Genomic DNA, 10,286 nt, shown 5'->3' with positions numbered 1-10,286 from the left:
TGCAGCTTGGGGCTCAGGCCAGGGCCACTGAATGCATCCAACTTTATGGCTAGCCATTATGGTACTGACCGATTTTGGTTTAACTATGTCACGGGTTTATATTTTTCACACCCCTGAGTGATGTAGTTATAATGACCTAACCCCCCCTGTGTCAATGGGAGGGATTTATCTGTCAACACAGTTACCCTGTCTTGGGGAGGTAAGGAGCTCTTCTGGTGGCATAGCAGCATCTTCACATACAGCCGTATGTGAGGCTGCAGTTAATGCTCTGTTAAGTTTTTCAGTTACAAAGATGTCTAAATCCCTCTTGATTAGGCAGGGGATGCTTGATATAGGGTTGGATGTCTGGGGATGGGTTCACTTGATGATTGTTCTATTTATTCCCTCTGACCACTGCAAGAAGACAGGATGCTGGGTTAGATTGACCATTGGCTTGACACAGTATGTTCTTATACTTGTCAATACAATTGCACAGCTTCAGTCCTATCACTGAGTTATGCCAATTCTACCACAGCTGAACTGCATTGCTCTAGAAGAAGGAAAAGGATGGGTTTAATTTTATTTTGTTTATATACCCAAGCTTCGAAATTCAAATATGTAGTGGCTGATATTTATGCTGTTGGACGTTCTGAAGTCTACGGCTAAGGAGAACTGTAACATTCAATTGTTTCTGGGTCAGGATATTATTCTCTTGAAAGACCTGCATGCACTAAAAATATCCATTAGGTTGTTTCACAGTAAAAAAAAAAAAAAAAGTTTAACCCAAAAAGACAATGCATGCAAATAGTTTAGAAACAAATTTTATTAAAGAAAAAGCCGTAGTGCAGTTTCTCAAGACAAATGCATACCTTTGGATGCAGTGGTGTACACAGGTACGTATACAGTAGTTTGCCTGCTACATGTTTGGAAGCTGAAAATACTGTTAAATCTGCATTGTGCAGGTTATAAATATAATTAAAATTTGGTGGTGGACCACGAACAGAAACTTGGTTATGTATGTGCACTACATATTGCACAAGACTTTTGATTAAGCTATTGATTGTGCAACTGAATCACAGTTACGTGTTACATTAAAGCATATTCAAACATAGTTGAGTCTTTGTTCTCCAAAACATCACGTCACTACAAAACTGCCATTTAATCTGTTACATATTTACAAAAAATATACAAAGAACTTCTTTTCATTTTTGACAATGCACTAATTATGGATTTAATTTCATTCTTCCCTTGAGTCCTGATGCTGTGTACAAAGAGGCTTGGACAAAGTCAAAATTCCTAGGAAAGTGGGGCAGTATTGTTTTCACAACTCTGAAAAAATGTGGAGGCAAAAAGAGAGGACTGCATCTTGTTGATGTTAAAGGTATATTACTGCTAAGAGCATTTAAGTGGGTTGCAGGGGGCCGGTTGTTCGAATTCCAGCTAAAAATACATTGTTAAGCAGTTGCTCATAAAAGCAACTCAAAGAATTTTGGGAGCTGAGTAAGTTACATCTTGGCTTCATCTCTCTTATGTTTGTGCTAAATGCTGTCAGGATAACCAGAGGCATAACAATTACAGGTAACATAGTTAACTGCTTATCCGAGTATAGCTGGAGTGAGAAGAGGTTAATTTGGCCCACTGCTATATATCAGATTCCGCCTTCTCTTACACAAAGTGTAATTCTAATGAAGTTAATGGAGTTGTGCAGTTGTGAGGGCTGAAGTAGCTCAGTAATGCCAACAAATAATAGTATACACTGAAGGGATAATGTGATTCACAAACCTTCACAAGTCATCTTTCATTTCTATTCCTTTCTCATGTTTTAATCAAGAGCTGTTGCTTGATTTGTCCAAATCCTCAAGTCTGACTTAGACCTAGTCTCTTTGCCAAATCCTTCTTATCTTAATCACACACACAATGTCAGTAAAGGCTATATGATCATTTGCATGGTCTACAAATGCAGGCTACAGCCATTCTAAAAATGTTCATACTATCACATTTAACCTAGAGTAAGAAAATGGAAAATTCTCCAGCTTGATGATCTTTCCCCAATAATATATTAAAATGTTTAGTTTTGCCATTTCATAAATATAAAATTATGCTATTGTAATTATTGTATCTCAGTCAGGAGACGGGGGTGGCTGCTTTCTCTTAAAGCTACACTTGCAACACTATATTATTTGCCAACATCTTTATCATTGGGAAATGGTATGAGTGGAGCTGGTGGGAAGGGAGTCATAGTAAATATGTGTGTTTTTCAAAGTGAGCAGATAAAGTAGCAATGGATGGAGTCAAATATAATGTAGGCAAACACTGTGCAAACTTCCCTACTGAGTTCTGACAATTTACTCAAATCTTCACCTCTACCAATCTGCTATTCTGACTAGGGTGACCAGACAGCAAATGTGAAAAATTGGGACAGGGAGTGGGGAGTAATAGGAGCCTATATAAGAAAAAGACCCAAAAATTGGGACTGTTCCTATAAAATCGGGATATCTGGTCACCCTAATTCTGACTTCAAATTTCTCCCATCAAAGGGCACAGAAGGGAAAACAGAAATGCAGCCCATGAGTTGCTCCCACTTTGCCCCATCAACCCACCTTAATGGTGGAGTTGGAAGCAGAGCGATTCCAGAAGAAGGCCCACTCAGAAAAAGACCCGGGGTTGGGGGGACCCAATCACCATTAATTTTTCATATGGTAGGACCTGGCCTCCAAGCCCCATTCCTCCTTTGCCCCACACTGACTGAATACAGCCCCTCTACAAAACTGTGAAGTTGCAGATGTTACAATGTCTGTAACTGATGATGCGTTAAGCGTCATCAATTCCAGGGAACATGCCATAAAGAATAGCTGTTCTGTGACTCATCTCCTTACCTCTTGATACAGGGGAAAAGCTAAGGAGCAGCTTGGGTAGCAAACACGAATGTGGCTCACAATCATTACCCCGTATGTAAACACAGTGCTGTGGCTGTTGGTACTGACCTTTTTATGCAGGGCTGCTAAATGTCACACTTTGGGCAAGACTCACACATTTGCTCCTCATTCCTGCAGCCCTGCTGGAATCACACATAAGCACTAGGCCACCCTGGAAGCAATGGGCAGAGAGACTCTCCTTTGCTCTCAGTGGGGTCCAGGCAGTGTGGAATTGGGGCATTGTAGAGCTGGCAGAGGGAGCCTCCAGTGGCACCATGGCTTCACTGGGAAGGGCTCAAAGAGAGTGCAGTGAAAGAGCCAGTCCAGCCACTGCCTTCCCTCATCATCTCTCCATCAGCCCTTTGCAGCCCTCCCCTCCCCCCAAGTATTTCTAACCCCCGCCTGTTCGAAACATGTCCATCAGGTACCTGAAAACCACACGATTGGCTTAATAATGGTCAGATTTTAAAAAGACGTTTGTGTTCTTTTCATTTGCCTCCCGGTGCTGGAGCATGTCGGGCTCAGGTTTTCTAAAGCCTCTCTGCAACCATGCAGGCGAGAAACTTACCTTCCCAAAGAAAATGAAACCAGAGATTGCCACGTAAATAGCTAATTCCAGGAGCTGGGGCTTTAAGAAAAATACTAAATCATAGAATATCAGGGTTGGCAGGGACCTCAGGAGGTCATCTAGTCCAACCCCCTGCTCAAAGCAGGACCGATCCCCAACTAAATCATCCCAGCCAGGGCTTTGTCAAGCCTGACCTTAAAAACCTCCAAGGAAGGAGATTCTACCACCTCCCTAGGTAACGCATTCCAGTGTTTCACCACCCTCTTAGTGAAAAAGTTTTTCCTAATATCCAATCTAAACCTCCCCCACTGCAACTTGAGACCACTACTCCTTGTTCTAGCATCTGCTACCACTGAAAATAGTCTAGATCCATCCTCTTTTGACCTTCAGGGGTCCCTTCCAACCCTGATATTCTATGATTCTATGATTCTCTTTGGAACCCTGCTCAAAATCTGCTCAAGTCCATACAACTTTGCAGTGAGTTGTATGGACTTGAGCAGAAAGAAATGAGATGCATATGGGATGGAGAAGAGGAGGCAATATTTCCCTGGCAGATGTCTCAGTTCACTGTGGGGGCTCCTATTGAAATTCCACAAGACACTGGACCACTGCACCCTTGTCCTTTAATCTGTCCCTCTCCTGTCCCCACTTCTCTCAGCTGCAGGGAACAGAGTTCCATCACATCAGCTGAGGACCTAAGGGAAGAATTTGACAAGGCAGTTATGCAAGGGAGAGGACACATCTGGAGCTGGCTTTTCCCATCAGTGCAACTCCCCCCGCAACCCCAACCCTCCTCTGCAAAACTTGGGAATTGTGCAGGTAAACTCAGGGGAGACTGAAAATATTTGCTGCCTTATAAGGCAGTTTTTATGATGTGGCTGAACAGCCACTAGCAACTGAGTTGAGACAACCTTTTATGAGCCAACCACCACCTGACTCCAGGATACCATAAGGGAAAGACTCATGTGGAAACCTATTGTACCTCTCCTGCACTACTCATTCCTTTTTCAAAAAATAGAAATTTAGTATGTACTATGCCCTGAAAAAACAGTATGTAGTATGCCCTGCAAGACTTTGGGTGAAGCACAATCAGAAAGTTCCAGTATGGATTTGACAATGTTTCTCTGGTCTTAATTCTCTTCCATGAATCCGGGTCACTTATCAGTGATTTATCAGCAAAGCGGCACTCATGAGCCTCAGGCTGTAGCTTTATTGCCTCGCATCCTTTGTGTATGCGCAGATGTGTGTGTTCCTGCTGTTGAGGTGATAAATTCCTATTCTCACACAGTCCTATTGACTTTTTGTTATAATCCATAACCAGATTGTCTGCCTTAAAGGCCACTAGTCTAAAAAGCTGCTGTTTTCCTACGTGAGCCATTACAGTGCAGAACCCAAATTTGGATTGAAGTACGTAAACAAGAAAGAAGTGAGAAATGATACCACATTTGTACAGAGTAGGCCAAATTTTGCCCTTAGAGCAGCTAGTGTTCTGGTCAAAGGGAGTTGATATAAGCATCAAAAGGCAGAATTCGGCCCATTAACATTAGCACCATGCAAAATAAAAACAAGATACATTTCAACATATGATATTTAAAAAGCCTGGTCTCACAAGTGGTTAATAACCCTATTATAGTACTAAGAAAATACACTACAAAAGCATAGTATTTAAGAAATGTTGTATACTGCTGTATGAATTATCGCTACATGGCAAGGCTTTACACCCTTTCTATTGCAATCAATTATCACACCATGATAATATAAATTCTACAAAAACAAATCAAGAATGATCAATAAAGTTCAAATGCAGTTAATGTTTTCAGGTGTTGCAAAGAAATCATTATCATTAGAATTGTCAGTGTAAAAGAATGTCTCCACTTTTTCCTTTTAGTGGCAATTAATGTCACTTGGGTTTTTTTTCATCCATTTAGAGAGAGGGAGAGGGTATGCATATGCGATAGTAACTATATGTTTCTGCAGTCCTAAGGCCATATGTCCTAGAGCTAGATCACAAAGGGACTTAGGCACCTAAATCCTAGAATCAGGCCTCATGGGTATTCGCAAAACCCCCACTCAGCTGCTGCTGAATGCTGTAGGTGCCTACGCTCACTTCGCACTTAAGTTTTTGCAATAAAAAAGTTCCCTAGGTGCCTATGTTTCTGCATCAGAGCTTGTGCACTGCAATCTCACTCTAGGTGTCTGGATAACCTTAAGCACCAGAGCAATACATGAACCAGGAGAAAATAGGCATTTCTCCCCCTAACTTGCCTGAGGGCACCAATATGGCAGACATGCTCAGAAGCTGCTTATTGGAGCAGACCACTCAAATGGCGGGAGCGGGAGGTAGGGGGAGGGAGAATAAGAAAGAGAGAGCACAAGTGAGCATACGAAAGATTCTATAACCTTGTGGTTAGAGCACTCACCCAGGATCTGGGAGACCCAGGAGCCAGTCTCCGTGCTCCACTGACTCTATCCAAAGTGGAACAGCTTTAAGAGGAGAAACCAAGGGACTGGTCCACATCAGACTATCCCATTGCTCAGTGGTTAGGGCACGTCTTATCTTCATCTCTCTTGCCAGGGTCAGTTATTCAAAAGTGCTCTGCACCCAACATGCTGAATAACTTTCAAAAATTTGGCCACTTATTTTGGTGTCTAAATGGGAGTGGAACTCTTTTGAGAATCTGGCCGCATTTGTATGAGTCTGAGCTTTTAAGTGACTATCTAGCGAAAGTCTAAAAATATGAAGGACATAAACATCAGAGGTAAAGATTTATTAGACAGTATGGCATGAGAGGATTACCACTAAAAATATTAAGAGGAAATAAAGAACTCACATATTTAGGCTGAATATCATATAAACAATTATGGGCAGATACTATTTCTACTTCCAGACACTCAAATACTATAGTGATGGAGATCATAGAAGTACTTCCATAGATTAGCTAGATTAGACTGTATAAGTGTCACAAGGAAAGTTGTGGAAGCCATATTCATTTGGGACTAGACTCGAGACAAAAATAGAAAATATACTCGGAACAAGTTTACATTTGAATGTACTGGTGAGCTGATAGATCATAGAATTTTTGAGTTGGAAATGATCTGAAAAATACATACGAAAAGTTAAATGCTTGAAAATAACTTCCCAACCAAAGTTCATTATTTTGGAGATAATGTGAAGTTTTTATTCTAATCTTAAACAGCTGAAATATAAATGGAGATGGTGACTTTAGCACTGTATCAATCAAATGCTCATGTATAACAAAGACTTTGAATGCCAATGAATAGGAATAAAATAAAAAAAATTCCTTCCCCTCAAAAACAAAAACAAATCAATTTTTTCAATGAAATAAAATTGGGTATGTGGTAAAACCTATGATTTGAATGAAAATAGCCATAAGCCTAGTTACAATGTAGTAAACTTTTGATAAGTCTAAACAGTCAAGACACACCTAGAACTAAAATGTTAAGAAGACACTGCAAACAAATGAACATATTTCTTATTCTTTGAGAAAGAAAATTGTTTCTTCACACACAGGATCACACAGTGTAGAGGAGAATAGCCACCATTGTAGTTACATTTTACTGACCTCAGTTCAAGAGGCACTATCTACTGGCAGAAGGCCTCTCAAAAACATTAGAGAGGATTTTTAATCAAAAAGGCAAAACAAGTAGTAATCATTAAAAGGTTATATGAAAAATGTCTCATTCTTGTACTAGCCCCTGGTGATACATGGAGATACACTGATCTGGCTACACTAGTCCAACCAGCAGTAACTATAGAACTGAAGCACCAGAATTTGATATCCTTACTCATGCTGAAAAGCACCTGATTCCCTGAATAATCCCATTGAAATCATACAACTCAAGTAAGGTACAATTCAATGTATCAGGAGTTGGCCAAAAGAAAACAGAGGTAAATAGGATGCAGAATGAAAGAGGGAAAATCTTGATGAATCCCAGTACCCGATTCTGACACTCTTACTCAGATTTTACTATTTACTACATGAGTGGGCCCACTGAACTCAAACAGGGCTATTTGTGGAGTAAATTATGACACAGTATGCTTAAGGGTATCAAAATCTATTCCTAAATAACCTTTTTGTTGTACGTACAACTCGAGCATTGCCAAGGTATTTCACATGCAAAGATTGAACAGTTGTTAACACGGGGCTAGCCTGTACCACCCTTTCTAACATTGATTAATACCCGTACCTTAATCCTCTAGTACCTCCATTCATTTCAGTCTGACTATTTGATGAGAAATGTATGACTCAATCTGAAGACTGTTTAAGGAGTAAAGAACGACTCATCATTCTAATAAGGAAGCATTTTACACCCGCTTTAACCTGGTGTAAATGCCTACACAAGGGGCTGGACCACAATGAACTGTGCTCCAAAGGTATCACAGACACACCTTGGAGTTTATTGCATTTATTTCTGAGAAGTTCACTTATACTATGTGGGGGGAGGGGGTGTTTTGTAAACCTCTTGAATGCATTTGTGAGTATGCTGCAGCTTGCTACGAAGGAAGCGTTTTAAAACTGAAATGAAATTGTCTAAATCAGCCCCCGGAAGCTGTTCCACATAATGTAGAGAGGAAATCCAAGGTGGCAGCCCTAGCCCTAGGTTCTGTTTAAGACAGCCTTACTGAGAAGGAGCCAAGGCTCCAAGGATCATTCTAGAACTCAAGGCATGGTTTTTACAGCGTCAGACACTTGGCATTCTAAGAAGGAAACAACATGTAGATGAGGCCAACAGATGGTCAGTTATGCTGTTTATAGTCCAGTACCAGCACTGGTAGACGTCGATGTGGTGAGTGGCTCACTGAACCCACATTATAAGGTCTTTTACTCATTAACATTGCAGAATGCGAATAAATTTAAGACATTAGTAAGCCGTGTGCAGATTAGCAAAATCAATGGCGATGTCACGATGCCAACATACAACAATTAGCTATTCCATAAGCTATCTTTGACTGAAACTACATTTTTGCTTTTTAACACTCTTAACACCTTTGTGTGGGGCTACTGGTTTCCATACTTATTCATAACCTTTTAAATGATACTTTTAATCCTAACAATCATTAAGAAAAAGAAATAATTAATGATTTATACTTTGCATTTATAGTCCTTTCATTTGGAGGATCTCAAACACATTTAGCCTCATGATATCCCTGTGAAATAGATAAGTATTATCATCCCCATTTTTAGGTACATAGAGGTTAAGACCCAGATTTTTAAAGTTATTTAGGTACCTAATTCTCATGAGTTAGGCATCTAAATATCTTGAAAGACTGGGCCTAAGTGACTTGCCCAAAGTCATGCACAAAGATTGTCTGACACAGGAATAGAACCCAGGTCACCTGTTTCCCAAATCCTGTTCCTTACCCGTAATGTTGTCCTTCCTCACTTAGAACTTAATATAATTATAAGGGTTTGTGTGTGTGTATGCCTCTGTGCATATCTATAGATGCAGTGGTGAGCTGGAGCCCATTCGCTGGAACCAGTAGTTAAATTTAGAAGCCCTTTTAGAACCGGTTTTTCCATGAGGGAACCGGCCAAAAGTGGCGCCTTAGGCGCCGACTCCATGGGTGCTCCAGGGCTGGAGCACCCAAGGGGAATATTTGGTGGGTGCAGAGCACCCACCTGCAGCTTCCCACCCCGCCCCAGCTCACCTCCACTCCGCCTCCTCCCCTGAACGCGCCGCCCCGCTCTGCTTCTCCACCCCGCACCCCCAGCTTCCCGTGAATCAGCTGTTCGTGCAGGAAGCCGGAGAGGGCTGAGAAGCAAGCGGCAGCTTCGCACTCAGGCCCAGGGAGGCAGAGGCGAGCTGGGGCGGGGGGGGATGGAGGGTGGCAGGCGCAAGGAGGGCCGCCCACACCGCAGCAGGTAACCCTGGGGGCACACAGGGGAACCGCTCCCCGCCCCAGCTCACCTCTGCCTCCCTGGGCCTGAGCGCGAAGCTGCTGCCTGCTTCTCAGCCCTCCCAGGCTTCCCATGCGAACAGCTGATTCGCGGGAAGCCGGTGGGGAGCGCGGAGAAGCAGAGCAGGGTGGCACGTTCAGGAGAGGAGACGGAGCGGCGGTGAGGTGAGCTGGGGCCGGGCGCGGGGCGGGGAGCTGCCGGTGGGTGCTCTGCACGCACTAAATTTTCCCCGTGGGTGCTCCACATGCACTAAATTTTCCCCGTGGGTGCTCCAGCCCCGGAGCACCCACGGAATCGGCACCTAAGGGACCACTTTTGATGTGATCAGTGGGGAGTGGCCACTCCCCCTGCTCCCCCCCTAGTTATGCTACCCTGCCCCTAGGAGCCAGAGAGACTTGCCGGATGCTTCCTGGGAGCTGCCCCAGGTAAGCACCGCTGGGACTCCCCACCTCGCCCCCCGGCAGGTCCTTCTGGCTCTTAGGGGAGGGGTGGGCACCCACTACGGTGGCCCATGAGACCCTCCTGACCGGTTCTGGGGGCAGTCAGAGGAGCGGGAAGAGGGTGGATGGGGCAGGGGTCCCGGGGGGGGAGCAACAAGGAATGTGGGAGGTTGGATGGGGAAGAAGTCCTGGGGGGGGGGCAGGGGTGGGCAACGACCCCCTCATGGGGTGAGGAGGGAACCGGTTGTTAAGATTTTGGCAGCTCATCACAGTATAGATGTGTGTACACAGCTATATATACACGTGTGTGTACATATTATTTCTGTGCATTTGTCCATCTTTCTGTATAAAGAGATACAAAAGTGTGTGTGTATATACACACTTCTTCCTTTAAAAACAAAATGTGCTCCCATGGGCATAATTAAACAGATTCAAACTCTATCAAAGGTATGAATTTTCATTT

The sequence above is a fragment of the Caretta caretta genome, chromosome 4, assembly GCF_965140235.1.
Source record: "Caretta caretta isolate rCarCar2 chromosome 4, rCarCar1.hap1, whole genome shotgun sequence".
Taxonomy (NCBI): domain Eukaryota; kingdom Metazoa; phylum Chordata; order Testudines; family Cheloniidae; genus Caretta; species Caretta caretta.
The sequence above is the reverse complement of the archived record's forward strand: the minus strand, read 5'-3'. Positions refer to the sequence as shown.